Source organism: Arachis stenosperma, chromosome 3 (assembly GCF_014773155.1).
Source record: "Arachis stenosperma cultivar V10309 chromosome 3, arast.V10309.gnm1.PFL2, whole genome shotgun sequence".
Taxonomy (NCBI): Eukaryota; Viridiplantae; Streptophyta; class Magnoliopsida; order Fabales; family Fabaceae; genus Arachis; species Arachis stenosperma.
The window spans coordinates 135,269,502-135,285,227 of record NC_080379.1 but is presented as its reverse complement, the minus strand read 5'-3'; the positions used below and the strand labels follow the sequence as shown (position 1 = coordinate 135,285,227).

General features: G+C 36.8%; 1 non-coding gene across 1 annotated transcript; it reads left to right on the top strand.

Moving 5' to 3' along the window:
* The first annotated feature begins 206 nt into the window (after positions 1-206).
* Positions 207-310, top strand: LOC130971116 (small nucleolar RNA R71). Its single transcript, XR_009082347.1, has one exon. It is a non-coding gene; the product is annotated as a small nucleolar RNA R71 (small nucleolar RNA).
* The last annotated feature ends 15,416 nt before the right edge of the window (positions 311-15,726 follow it).

Sequence of the window (15,726 nt, the reverse complement as noted above, 5' to 3'; positions counted from 1 at the left end):
CTTTCTTCTGACTTGTCCCATTGTTCATAGGATTCCTTTCAGAAGTGTACATGAATTGGTTATTTGCAACCATTTCAATTAGCTCTTGAGCTTCTGTAGGCGTCTTCTTCAGATGAAGAGATCCTCCAGCAGAGCTATCCAAAGACATCTTGGATAGTTCAGAGAGACCATCATAGAAAATACCTATGATGCTCCATTCAGAAAGCATGTCAGATGGACATTTTCTGATTAATTGTTTGTATCTTTCCCAAGCTTCATAGAGGGATTCTCCATCCTTCTGTCTGAAGGTTTGGACTTCCACTCTAAGCTTACTCAATTTTTGAGGTGGAAAGAACTTTGCCAAGAAGGCGTTGACTAGCTTTTCCCATGAGTCCAGGCTTTCTTTAGGTTGTGAGTCCAACCATGTCCTAGCTCTGTCTCTTACAGCAAAAGGGAATAGCATAAGTCTGTAGACCTCAGGGTCAACACCATTAGTCTTGACAGTGTCACAGATTTGCAAGAATTCAGCTAAAAACTGATGAGGATCTTCCAATGGAAGTCCATGGAACTTGCAATTCTGTTGCATTAGAGAAACTAATTGAGGCTTAAGCTCAAAGTTGTTTGCTCCAATGGCAGGGATAGAGATGCTTCTCCCATAGAAGTCGGGAGTAGGTGCAGTAAAGTCACCCAGCACCTTCCTTGCATTGTTGTTGTTGTTATTTTCGGCTGCCATGGGCTCTTCTTCTTTGAAGATTTCTGTTAGGTCCTCTACAGAGAGTTGTGCCTTAGCTTCTCTTAGCTTTCGCTTCAAGGTCCTTTCAGGTTCAGGGTCAGCTTCAACAAGAATGCCTTTGTCTTTGTTCCTGCTCATATGAAAGAGAAGAGAACAAGAAAATATGGAATCCTCTATGTCACAGTATAGAGATTCCTTGAGGTGTCAGAGGAACAGAAAAATAGAAAGAAGAGGTAGAAGAATTCGAACTTAATTAGATAGAGTTCGAATTGTGCATTGAGAAGGAGTGGTACTCCATAAATAGAAGGATGTGGGAAGAGAGGAAGAAATTTTCGAAAATCAAGTGAAATATTTTGAAAACATTTTTTTTTAAAAAAATTTAATTAATTTTCAAAAATCAAGAGTGGGAAAGGAATCAAGTAATTTTTGAAAAAGATTTTTGAAATTAGAAATCAAAAAGATATGATTAAAAACTGTTTTGAAAAAGATGTGATTAAAAAGATATGATAAAAAAAATTATGCTTTTAAAAAGATATGATTGAAAAGATATGATTTGAAAACAATTTTAAAAAGATTTGATTTTAAAAATTAATGACTTGCCTAACAAGAAAAGATATGATTCAAACATTAAACCTTTCTCAACAGAAAAGGCAACATACTTAAAATGTTCAATCAAATCATTAATTGTTAGTAAGTATCTTTGAAAAAGGAAAGAAATTGATTTTGAAAACATTTGATTGAAAAGATATGATTTGAAAAAGATTTGATTTTGAAAAACTTTGAAGACTTGAAAAAAATTGATTTTGAAAACAAAATCCTCCCCCTTGTGCCATCCTGGCGTTAAACGCCCAGAATGGTGCACATTCTAGCGTTTAACGCCCAATGCACTACCTTTTTGGGCGTTAAACGCCCAACCAGGCACCCTGGCTGGCGTTTAAACGCCAGTCTGTCCTTCTTTACTGGGCGTTTTGAACGCCCAGCTTTTTCTGTGTAATTCCTCTGCTGCATGTTCTGAATCTTCAGTTCACTGTACTATTGACTTGAAAATAGAACCAAGATCAAATAAACAATGCTTTTACCACACCAAACTTAAAATTAGACACTAGACTCGAACAAGAAACATAAAATATTTTTGGTTTTTTTTTATTTTTATAATTTTTTTGTGCTTTTTCGAAAATTATATGAAAATAGAAAATAAAGGTTTCAGAATTCTCAATTTGGATTCCAGGAATCATTGCAATGCTAGTCTAAGACTCCGGTCCAGGAATTAGACATGGCTTCACAGCCAGCCAAGCTTTCAAAGAAAGCTTCGGTCCAAAACACTAGACATGGCCAATGGCCAGCCAAGCCTTAGCAGATCATTGCTCCAATAGCAAGATTGATAGAAATCAACAAGCTCTTGTGATGATAAGTTGAAACCTCGGTCCAATAAGATTAGACATGGCTTCTCAGCCAGCCAGACTTCAACAGATCATCATGAAACACTAGAACTCATTCTTAAGAACTCTGAAAAAAAATACCTAATCTAAGCAACAAGATGAACCGTCAGTTGTCCATACTCAAAACAATCCCCGGCAACGGCGCCAAAAACTTGGTGCGCGAAATTGTGATCACTACACAACTTTGCACAACTAACCAGCAAGTGCACTGGGTCGTCCAAGTAATAAACCTTACGCGAGTAAGGGTCGATCCCACGGAGATTGTTGGTATGAAGCAAGCTATGGTCACCTTGTAAATCTTAGTCAGGCAGACTCAAATGGGTATAAATGATGAATAAAACATAAAGATAAAGATAGAGATACTTATGTATATCATTGGTGAGAACTTCAGATAAGCGTACGAAGATACTTTCCCTTCCGTCTTTCTGCTTTCCTACTGTCTTCATCCAATCCTTCTTACTCCTTTCCATGGCAAGCTTATGCAAGGGTTTCACCGTTGTCAGTGGCTACCTCTCATCCTCTCATTGGAAATGTTCAACGCACCCTGTCACGGCACGGCTATCCATCTGTCGGTTCTCAATCAGGCCGGAATAGAAGCCAGTGATTCTTTTGCGTCTGTCACTAACGCCCCGCCCTCAGGAGTTTGAATCACGTCACAGTCATTCAATCATTGAATCCTACTCAGAATACCACAGACAAGGTTAGACCTTCCGGATTCTCTTGAATGCCGCCATCAGTTCTTGCCTATACCACGAAGACTCTGATCTCACGGAATGGCTGGCACGTTTGTCAGGCGAGCGCTCGGTTGTCAGGCGATCAACCATGCATCGTGTATCAGGAATTCAAGAGATATTCACCCAATCTAAGGTAGAACGGAGGTGGTTGTCAGTCACACGTTCATAGGTGAGAATGATGATGAGTGTCACGGATCATAACATTCATCAAGTTGAAGAACAAGTGATATCTTGGAATAAGAACAAGCGGAATTGAATGGAAGAACAATAGTAATTGCATTAATACTCGAGGTACAGCAGAGCTCCACACCTTAATCTATGGTGTGTAGAAACTCCACCGTTGAAAATACATAAGAACAAAAGTGATCATTGGTTTCGGCCCCAGAGAGGGAACCAGAAGAACCAAGATGAAAATACAATAGTAAAAGGTCCTACTTATAGGGAACTAGTAGCTTAAGAATTACAAAGATGAGTAAATGACATAAAAATCCACTTCTGGGCCCACTTGGTGTGTGCTTGGGCTGAGCAATGAAGCATTTTTCGTGTAGAGACTCTTCTTGGAGTTAAACGCCAGCTTTTATGCCAGTTTGGGCGTTTAACTCCCATTTTGGTGCCAGTTCCGGCGTTTAACGCTGGGAAATCTGAAGGTGACTTTGAACGCCGATTTGGGCCATCAAATCTTGGGCAAAGTATGGACTATTATATATTGCTGGAAAGCCCAGGATGTCTACTTTCTAACGCTGTTGAGAGCGCGCCAATTGGGCTTCTGTAGCTCCAGAAAATCCACTTCAAGTGCAGGGAGGTCAGAATCCAACAGCATCTGCAGTCCTTTTCAGTCTCTGAATCAGATTTTTACTCAGGTCCCTTAATTTCAGCCAGAAAATACCTGAAATCACAGAAAAACACACAAACTCATAGTAAAGTCCAGAAAAGTGATTTTTAACTAAAAACTAATAAAAATATACTAAAAACTAACTAGATCATACTAAAAACATACTAAAAACAATGTCAAAAAGTGTACAAATTATCCGCTCATCAGTTAGCAACGGTATTAAGCAGGTATTGAGTAGAATCAGAGTATGAGCTATACCTGGGTGCTCCAGCGTATTTATAATGGTGAGATGTGGCCTCCTGTGGATAAGATAAGTTAGTTTATCTTATCTTTATCTTTTATCTTATCTTTGAGTGAGGTCATCTTTTAAGGGGACCGCCTTTATCTCTATGGGCTTAGGCTGCCCTTGGATTTGGGACGTGTTCCTCTATTTGGGCCCTTTGTTTGGACTTTTCTGTGACTTGGCCGAGCTCTTTGAGAAGAGGTCGGGTTGTCCTAACCCGAAGAGGTCGGTCGCTTTGTCTTGTAGAACATCCCGGGTCGGACAGCTCGACCCAGGGTATGAACACTTGCAATATGAGTTTTTATTAACATTTGATTAGAAAGAAAAACCAAAATATAAAATCAATGACTGAAAAATGAGTTTTTATTAACATTTGATTAGAAAGAAGGAGCAAATTACAGAATTAAATGTTACGATAGTTGTGTTTTAAAAAAAATTACAATTTATATTGTGATGCTAATGTAAAAAATGAACAAAGAATTTTTTCCTAAGATAAGTTTCATAGCTCTCTTTTACCGAAATACTTGTGATATTAATTCTGTAATGATAAATATAAGAAAAGGAGTGATAGTTTGTAGAGAAGAACTCACCGAGAGTAAAACAACTAAACATCTTTTCGAGCGCTAAAGACAAGTCCAGATAGGAAGCATAATTATTGAGATCCATTTTCCTCAAGTATGGGGACCATCCATGCTGATTTTGGGGCATCCAACAACTTGTGACCTGATTCACACACATAACAATAATAATCAATCAATTATATTATAGCATTATCATTATCATTTTGATATGTGTTGTAATTGCAAGTTCAAAACAACATAGTTAGTTAATAAATTGTTGACCACAGCAGGAAAAATTAATATAAGAGCTTTCAACTTTCAAGTCTCAAGTTTCAAGTTTTCAACTAACTAACTAATTTGTAAACTTTTTCAAGCATGCCAAATTAGTAAAATAGAGAAGAGGGTAGGAAAGTACTTTGCAGCAGGAGCAGGAATAGGCTTTGAAGGTTGTGAAAGTAGAACAGGGTCTTGGTTGGTATTATCAAAGGGAGGAGAGAACAAGGAAGCATTCCATCCCACCACTTCGGAGGATAAATATACGAATCCTCGTTTTCAAATTGAGCTGCATGACTAAAAAACAAGAACCAGATAATAAAACTGCATTGTAATCAACATCACAAGAATAAGCTATCTAACATGGAAAAGAAAGTAGGGAGAGGAGGGGAAAAAGAAAGAAAAAAACATACATTGAAAAAATTCATTGTTTTTCTTCCATTATTTCAACAGAAAAAATATTAAGTATCACAGTCGTTATAACTCACAATTAGAACAGTAAGTCCCAATGCTTTAATTTGATAATTTATTTCGCAGTAAGATAACTTAGCTTTTGATGTTTCCTTAGAGATAATACCCGAAAGAAGAAAGCCATCTGCCAGTCTGGTTGTTGTCATGATATACAGAAGCTGCATCTTCCAAGTCAGTGCTACTATATATTCCAATTGTGTTATCCGTGCTATTTAATATAAGGGATAATAATAATTCCACCAAATCAAAATCGTATGCAAGTTAGAACAGTTTTAAAAGGATTCAGAGTGACAAAGAAAACCTATTATTTAGCAAATTTAAAACATAGATTGTCAGATATTTAGAAAACAAAAAACGAAACATGTCCAGTACAATCCAAGACATAAACTAAAGTATGTGCTTCTGCAGGATAATAGATAAAGAGCTATTTTGATGTAGGATTTAAAATTTCTCGATCTCCAACTGTATATGCTGGTCCAGTATAGAGGCTCGTCTCAGGATAAACTTGTCCTTCCTCTTTAACTTGTACAATTTACAATACTCCTTCCACTCAACCCTAAATTTTTACTCTGAATTTCTTTCACTACTCCTCAGCAGGTGGAAGAAAAAGATATTTTTCCCTACGCTGAAAGGTGGACCGATTATCTTCCAGACAAAACCATGTCTCAATGGTTTCAGATATTTAGCAAAAGCAGTGGACAGGTACTGCAATTAATGAATCACGGTTAGGAATTCGGGAGAGTTTTGCTATATAAACAACAATAAATACAAAATCAATATTTCATAAGTGCATTAAAGAAAGAAATGAGTTTATTAGTTAAAACTCACCAATCTAGTTGTCCTTAGATATGAACTTGTCATTGTCTTCCTATAGCAAGAAGATGGAGGATATCTAGTATAGGATACATAGACATGTCAAGCACCATAATAAAAGATATCTTTACTTACCACGAAAATAAAATCAAAATTAGAAGAGAAAAAATTATAGGTAACATTATCAGCTGTTATAAAATATAAGTAATGTTATAGAATTTGAGAAACTTTATAGTAATGCCCAGTAATTTACCTGTTGGAATCACTAGTACCTGCATGCATCGCCATTCAACTATTTGATGATTCAACTCTCGTTATCAACACTATAAAAGAAACCCAATATTTTGTCTCTTACCGGAAAAAAATTGTATTATAATGATTAAGTAAACAGTAGAAGTAAATCCCAAGAAAAGCAAGAAAAAAGTTATATTAAAAAATAGGGTCAGAGAATTAGAAGCATGGAAAAAACAAAAACCGAGGGAACATAGTATTTGTGGATGTAGTGCTAGGTAATGAGACAATAACATTTCCTACAAAATATCACAAACAACAATGAGCACCACACAATATATACCATATGTAACATTTAGTTGAGTAATACATGGAAAAAAATTTACCTGGACCATGTGGATATTCAGATCTTTGGCTTCATTTTCTTTTTAAACATTCTTTTCTATATAACCTTGCAGAAGCACATAAGTGAGACATCTAAACTTGATTTCTCTCACAAAAAATAATAGAAGATAAATACACCACTATGCAACAAAGAATCTTCAATATGATACTAGAGTCATTTTTTTATGAAAGGATACCAACTAATCACTTCAACAAACAAAACTACACACATATATATAGACACACACACCTATATAGATATCTATGAAATAAAGCTACAATAGGAATGAGAAAAAAAAATCTAAAACCTAAATGTCTAATATGCATGAGGTTAGTCTAACAAAAATATGTAGAAAATCCTGACTCACCAACTATAGTATCTAAGCTATACCTAATAACACAATATACCTAGCACATAGCTAGCTAAGGGAATAACATATAACTCATAATTTTCTGTTTCACACTTGCAGTAATCTTGCATGTTTACCCTTTAATATTGACACTATAGTTATTATTATTATTATTATTATTATTATTATTATTATTATTATTATTATTATCTTCTAGTTGTGACATTATTAAAAAAAATACCTTGCTATGATACTCGAATAACAACAACCGTTAACTAAAATTAAAAGTACACACTACATGAATAAATAGAGAAGCTGCTGGATTTCATTTAATATTATACTTTCACAGGAACGTACACACACATATATATAAATAAACATCATAGGTGCAAATTCAAAATAACCTAGAATCGATAACCTGATCATATCACATCATTTATACAGGACACTGTGTACAATCCTGATGAGCGGATAATTTATACGCTTTTTGGCATTGTTTTTAGGTAGTTTTTAGTAAGTTCAAGCTACTTTTAGGGATATTTTCATTAGTTTTTATGTTAAATTCACATTTCTGGACTTTACTATGAGTTTGTGTGTTTTTTTGTAATTTCAGGTAATTTCTTGCTGAAATTGAGGGACTTGAGCAAAACTCTGAAAAAGGCTGACAAAAGGACTGCTGATGCTATTGGAATCTGACCTCCTTGCACTCAAAATGGACTTTCTGGAGCTACAAAACTCCAAATGGTGCGCTCTCAACGGCGTTGGAAAGTAGACATTCAGAGCTTTCCCGCAATATATAATAGTCCATACTTTATTCCGGAATTGATGACGTAAAGTGGCGCTCAACGCCAAGTACACGCTGCTGTCTGGAGTTAAATGCCAGATACACGTCATAACCCGGAGTTGAACGCCAGAAACATGCTATAACTCGGCGTTCAACTCCAAGAAAAGCCTCAGCTCGTGGATAGATCAAGCTCAGTCCAAGCACACACTAGGTGGGCCCCGGAAGTGGATTTATGCATCAATTACTTACTTCTGTAAACCCTAGTAGCTAGTCTAGTATATATAGGACATTTAACTATTGCATTAGACGTCTTTTGACCACGTTTCATCTTTGGTCTCAGCTTTGTTTTATTCTTCATCTTAGGAGGCCATTGAGCACGTTTTAGGGGGCTGGCCATTCGGCCATGCCTGAACCTTTCACTTATGTATTTTCAACGGTGGAGTTTCTGCACACCATAGATTAAGGGTGTGGAGCTCTGCTGTACCTCAAGTTTCAATACAATTACTATTACTTTCTATTCAATTCTCTTTTATTCTTATTCCAAGATATACGTTGCACTTCAACTTGATGAATGTGATGATCCGTGACACTCATCATCATTCTCACCTATGAACGCACGTGACTGACAACCACTTCCGTTCTACTTTAGGCCGGGCGCATATCTCTTAGATTCTCCAACAGAATCTTCGTGGTATAAGCTAGACAGATGGCGGCATTCATGGGGATCCGGAAAGTCTAACCTTGTCTGTGGTATTCCGAGTAGGATCCCGGGAATCCGGAAAGTCTAACCTTGTCTGTGGTATTCCGAGTAGGATTCCGGTATTGAATGACTGTGACGAGCTTCAAACTCCTGAAGGCTGGGCGTTAGTGACAGACGCAAAAGAATCAAGGGATTCTATTCCAACCTGATTGAGAACCGACAGATGATTAGCCGTGCTGTGACAGAGCATTTGGACCATTTTCACTGAGAGGATGGGATGTAGCCATCGACAAGGATGATGCCTCCAGACGATTAGCCATGCAGTGACAGCGCATAGGACCATTTTTCCGAGAGGATGAAAAGTAGCCATTGACGATGGTGATGCCCTACATACAGCTTTCCATGGAAAGGAGTAAGAAGGATTGGATGAATGTAAGAAGAAAGTAGAGATTCGAGAGGAGCATAGCATCTCCATACACTTATCTGAATTTCCCACTATTGATTTACATAAGTATTTCTATCTTATTTTATTTTCTGTTTATTATTAATTTTTGAAATCATCATAAACTATTTTAATCTGCCTAACTGAGATTTACAAGGTGACCATAGCTTGCTTCATACCAACAATCTCTGTGGGATCGACCCTTACTCACGTAAGGTATTACTTGGACGACCCAGTACACTTGCTGGTTAGTTGAACGGAGTTGTGGAAAGAAAGTGCTGAGTTAATAAATGCACACACCAAAGAGCCAATATTGTTGATCACAATTTCGTCCACCAAATCCCTAGCAAAGTAGAAACAAACAAAGGGGAACTATCAAACCATGCTAGTCTTTGGACACAGCTCAAAAAATGGATGAGACAAAGAGATAGCATCTTCGTATCCGTTTGAAACATTAGACTCAGTGCCTATAACTAAACTATTTCTTAGATTAATAGTCTATTTCACAGTAGCACCAGCAGCTCCATTAAAACACCTCAAAGATCACGATTCTTGAGAACCTTAGAAGTTGGGCTTAGTTCCTCATTAGCAACATCATCAAAAGCTTTCTTCAGATTTCTCTTAACCTTTGCATCCCTAGGAGGATTGTTAACAGTCTCTTTCTTGATCAAATGAACAGAGGATCCATCAAGAACAGCAGAAAGTATATCCTGGCATGTAAAAGAATGGAATAATTAAATAAATGTAAATAGCAGAGAACATGCAACCATATAGATAGAAAAATCATCTAAATTTTCCAGCCCCAAAAAATTTATTATCCTTCGTAATTCATGAAACACAACAGATAATTTAACCAACCAACACATTCATAATTTGAATCACTCCCAATAAATAAATTACCGTAGTTTCCTTGGGAGGAGAATTCAAGAGGACCTCAATTTCGAGGCTGCACTCCCCATCAACAGGTACACTTGATAAACCACTATTTTATGGTTTATTTTGTATTAAATTAAGTGGATTTCATCTATTATTTTCACAGTTTTTCATATAATTCACATATTTTACATTTTCCTTCCTAATTTTGTGCTATGATTGAAAACATGCTTCTTTGACCTTAAATTTGCTAATTTTAATTCTCTCTTCTTACCATTCAATGCCGTGATATGTGTGTTAAGTGTTTTCAGGCTTTATAGGGCAGGAATGGTTTAGAGGATGGAAAGGGAGAATGCAAAAGTGGAAGGAACATAAGAAATTAAAGTTTTGAGAAGCTGGCAGTGACGCGTACGCGTGACTGGTGCAGTATACATACGACGCGCACGCGTGGTTGACGCCTATGTGTGGCCAGTGCTGAGCTCAAGCGACGCGTACGCGTGGCCGACACGTACGCCTGACTTAGCATCACGTGCTGCACATTCAGAAAATACTGGGGGCGATTTTTGGGCTGCTTTTGACCCAGTTTCAGTCCCGAAAATACTGATTAGAGGCTGCAGAGTGAGGCTGGAGGAATCCATCATTCACTTTTCATTCACATAATTTTAGGTTTTTAGATGTAGAATTCTAGAGAGAAAGGCTCTCTCCTCTCTCTAGGTTTAGGGTTTTTTCTACTCCAATTTCTTCTTAGATTTAGATTTAATTTCTGTTTTAATTTACAATTCCTTGAAATTTATTGTTCTAGCACCTTTGTTCTTCAATTCTACTTATTATTTCCTTCACTTTGTTATCCTTATATTTATGCATTCTTGATACTTTGGATCTTTGTTAATGCAATTTATATGTTCATGTTGTTATTGCTTTCTTCAGTTGTCATTGTTAATTTCTTTCAATTGGTAGTTGTTATATTTTATTATTGTTGCAATTTTACCATGCTTTTATTTTGGTGCCTACCAAGTGTTTGATAAAATGCTTGGTTGGATTTGAAATTAGATTTTTGTATTCTTAGCTTGGATTGAGTAATTTGGAGACTCTTGAATTGTCAAAGTCTCTTGTTGGTTGGTGATTGAAAGTTGCTAGTTGGCTTGAGCTTCACTAACTCTAGTCTTTGAATAGAACTTGTGAAATCAAGTTGATTTTCTCACTTGACTTTTCTTCAATTGTTAGAGGTTAACTAAGTGAGAGCAATTTGAAATTACCATCACAATTGACAATGATAATGAGGATAGGAATTCCGATTCTCAACCCTTGCTAGGACTTTTCTTAGTTGTTAGTTTATTTTCTTGTTATTTACATTCCTTGTTTATTAAACTCAAAACACCAAAAATATACTTTTTCATAACCAACAATAAATACACTTCCCTGCAATTTCTTGAGGGACGACCCGAGGTTTAAATACTTCGGTTAATTTTATCGAGTTTGCTTAACTGACAAACAATCTAAACGTTGATTGAGGTTTAATTGTCGGTTTAGAACTATACTTGCAATGTGATATTTTTTGTGAAAAATCTTTACCGACATTTTTTCTCTGTCAAATTTTTGGCACTGTTGCCGGAGAATTGCAAATGTGTGCCTTATTATTGGTTATTGTGAATATTGTGAATATGTTTGCCTTTTCATTTCTTTGTTAGTTGTTTCTAGTTTTAGAAGTTTGTTTTCATTATTTATTATTAGTTTTTATTTTTATTTTCTCTTGTTACTATGAATTCTCACCCTTTTGGCTATGAGTTTGGTTCAAATTATGTTGTAGGGAATGAAAGCTACAATGAGAACATGCATCAAGGATGGAACAATCAAAGGTGGGAGGAGCCTCAAACTTATGGACAACCATCTTTGCAACAACCTCCTCCAACATACTATGATCAAGAGCCATTCCAAGATGCATATCAATTTGATGGCTATGGTGGACCTCCTTGTGACTACCAACAACCACCACCATATGCCTATGAGCCATATTCTCAATATAGCCCTCAACCACCACACTCACAAGCCTCCTACCATCAAACACTTCCATATGATCTAAACCCATATCCACCATACCAACCACCTTATGAGCCAAATGAACCATATATAGGGCCACCCCAATTCCAACCAATTACTCCCAAGAACCACCACCTCAATATACACCACCTCCAATGTATGCGAACTTTCAACTACAAGATGAATTTTCCTTTCCACCACAACCCTCCATAGGGGAATGTTCATATCCATCAATCCAAGAGCAACATGATCCTAATTATGTTAGCCAAGTGGAACAAGAGTCACGGGATCATTTTAAGGAAGCAATGGATCGACTTCAAGCAACCATCCATCAAATGGAGCGAGAGAAAAGCCGAAAAGCACACGAGCTCTCATGGATAACAAATTTCAACTTGAGAACAAGGGACTGGAGTGTGTTGTACAACAAGTGGAAAAGATGGAGAGTGTTGAACAGTCATATCCTTATCATGATAAACCACCCTCCTATTATGAACCCCTTCTCCCAACCAATGAACCCTCATATCCACTCCAATCTCCAATGAATGACACCCTTGGTGTTCTTCTTCAAGGGCAAAGAGAGATGCAAAGGATGACACTAGAGTTCATAGCTACCTTGACCGAGGTAGTAGATAAGTTAGCTTCCCTGCGCTTCGACACTCAAAGTACCCCATGGCCGCATGTGGAGAATCAATAGAAGAGTATAGTATGAAGGAGAGACTAGAAACTCCGGTGGAAAGTGAGGAATGTGGCATTGTATTGGAACAATTGGAGGAAGCCGTAATTGTTGAAGAGGAAGAAGTGGTCGAAGACTTAGGAGATGCTGAACCTCCATGGGAATCTAGAGTTGTAAAGTATTCCTCCAAGAAACTTGAATTTGATGTTGAGGAGGCTAGTGCACAACCTCCAAGGCATGTTCCCTATGAAGAATTGGACGGGATAGATTAAGAGGCAAGTTCCCTTGGTGATGATGATCATGAATCAAGCCATCCCAGTAATAAATATGCATCCACAAGTGAAATCCTTTAGTTAGAAAAGCCTTCTCCCGATGACATTGAAAGCAACATTGAGGTAGATTTCTCTGAACCTCATATTTATGATTTGAGTGACGGAAAAGAGTTGGATGAATTTGGTGAGGAAGAGCTTAAAGGTGGAGAATCTTTTCAAAAGGTGGACGTCTTTCAGAAAGGTTAGACGGGAGTTGAATACGCTTTGTCAAGATCGTTGGAGACTTCTCTACCTAGGTTGCCGTCTACTCCTTCATTTGAGTGGGTAAAACTTATCTCTCTTAGCTTTATTGTCCCACTTGAGTATGGTATACTTGAAACGGATGGCCAACTTAGGAGGCTTTGTGGAGTGAAGTGTAAGAGAAGGATATTTAGTGGTTGGAGTTGTAAATCAAGACTCATCAAGGTTGATATTGAATGTTGCTCTCTAGGACATTTTCCTAAGAGTTGCACTGGAACTGTGCAGGTGGGGTGCCTGGCGCATAACCCACCCCACGCGTAGGCGTGACCTATGAGTACGCGTCACCCAGCCAATTCGTCCTTTTCACGCGTACGCGTGAGCGATGCCTATACGTCGTTCTCTCACACTGCTATCCACGCGTACGCGTGGACGACGCTTACGTGTCGTTTCTCGTCCCCCATTTCTTTCTTCTTTCTTCTCTCCTTTCTCCTTCTTTTTTCTTCCTTTCTTAGTTTCTTCTTCTTCATTTCTTTAACTTCTCATATTTACTCTCTTTCATTCTCTTTTACTTATTGCATTTGCATACTTTCATTCTTTGCATTTTTTCATTGGTGTAAATTTTCTTACTCACCTGTTGAAGATTTCTTCCATTATTTTGGGCTGAGTGATTTATTTTTTATTGTTGGGTGATACTATCTATAGGTCAATGCTAATCTTTTATGACACTTGTATTCCTTTTGAATTGACATGAACTTATATTGTCTTTCATGACCCACTTTTTCTCCCTCATTGTTGTAATTCTTGCACTATTGATATGCCATTCGCCTATATTATTTTCTCATTTGCATGTTGTAATTACCATGTAGTTGAGAACCTCATCATTATTTGGTATTAATCCACCTATATTTTATTTGTTTGTATATCATTATTTGTGGGTTATTCTTCTTCCTTTTCCTCTTCTTTCAGGATAGCCACCAAGAAGGAAAATAGAAAACTTCTAAATGGGACGACAAACAAATTTTGCCGCATAATCTTTGGAGAAAGCACATTATTTGTAGCAACCCGTCCACCTGTACATCTTTGCATGCACCGAGGACGGTGCAATCTTTAAGTGTGGGGAGGTCAATACCAAATTATGTGGGTAACTACTTTCTTTCCCAACACCAATTCTTACTCTTTGTTAGTTAGTTGTTGCATTGCATAATAGGTTGCATGTGTACTTAGTTGCTTGCATTTATGTCCTAGCTAGTTGAAGTGATGAATTCTTTTCCAAGAAACTATTTTATAGCATTTTGCTAATTTGAATTAAAATTTCAGTTGAACTTGTTTGAAGAACTTTAATTTGGAACATGGTTTTAGAGCTCGAACACACAAAACCAATGAGATTTTGAACCTATTTGATTAGTTGCATCTTATCAACCAATGTTTTATTTTGGTGTGTCTTGTTCTCTCTAAAATTGTGATCTTTGTCTTGCTTAATTCTATATTTTCATTGTTTGATGTATGCATGCACTTATGTGATTGAGGCCTTTGTTTCACTGAGCTTACATACCCATATGGCCTTACCCTTTTATTATCCTTTGCAAACCAATGTTGAGCCTATTTTATCCCATTTGTTCTTTACTTTAGCACATCATTAACTCTAAGCAGAAAATACTAATATCCTTAATTTGAATCCTTGGTTAGCTTAGACTAGTGAGAATGCTCATGATTTAAGTGTGAAAAAATTGGGTGTGGAAACATTTAGTTTGGGAGTTGGGTGTTATATATTCTTGTGAAAATGTGAAAAAGATAGTTGAGCACACGTTCATGCATTCAATACCTTAATCATATGCATTAAGAAAAACAAAAAAAAAAAGAAAAATAGCAAATAATAAAAAGGACAAAATGCCCCCAAAGTAAATGGTGATAGCAATGCATATGAGTTGTATTCAAATTTGGGATGCGTGAATATGTGGTAAACATAGTTAATGGGTAGTTAGATTTTGTATTCTGATTACATGGATTGTCTTAAGTTAGGGGGAAAGTTTAGGTTAATCAAAGATTTTTAGTCCACCTGCGAAATACATTCCTACCTTGACCCAAACCCCATTACAACCCTTGAAAAGACCTCTTGATATGTGTATTTATGCATTAATTTTGTTGATTGGTGGAAGAAGAGCAAGTCTTAGAAAGCAAGATTAGAAGAGAATTGAGAGAATCGAACCTTAAACACCTGAGCGATTAGAGTGTATAAACTTTCAGTGAGGGTTCGATGCTCGATTCTTTGTTCCCGGCTTTCACGAGCTTTCTTCTTGCAAGTCTATTTGTACTTCATTTTATGATTTGAATTAGTGGAATCCAGTTCATATTTTTTCTTGGAGAATTTGATCTACTTTTGACTAAGTAGGTAGAAGTATTTCACATTTAGTTGCATTCATATAGATAGGTTGCATTTCATACATTCTACCATTCCTCTTCACCTCCTTTATAGCTTCTCTTGAACTTAGCATGAGGACATGCTAATGTTTAAGTGTGGGAAGATTGATAAACCACTATTTTATAGTTTATTTTATATTGAATTGAGTGGATTTCATCCATTATTTTCACACTTATGCATATAATTTGCATATTTTACATTTTC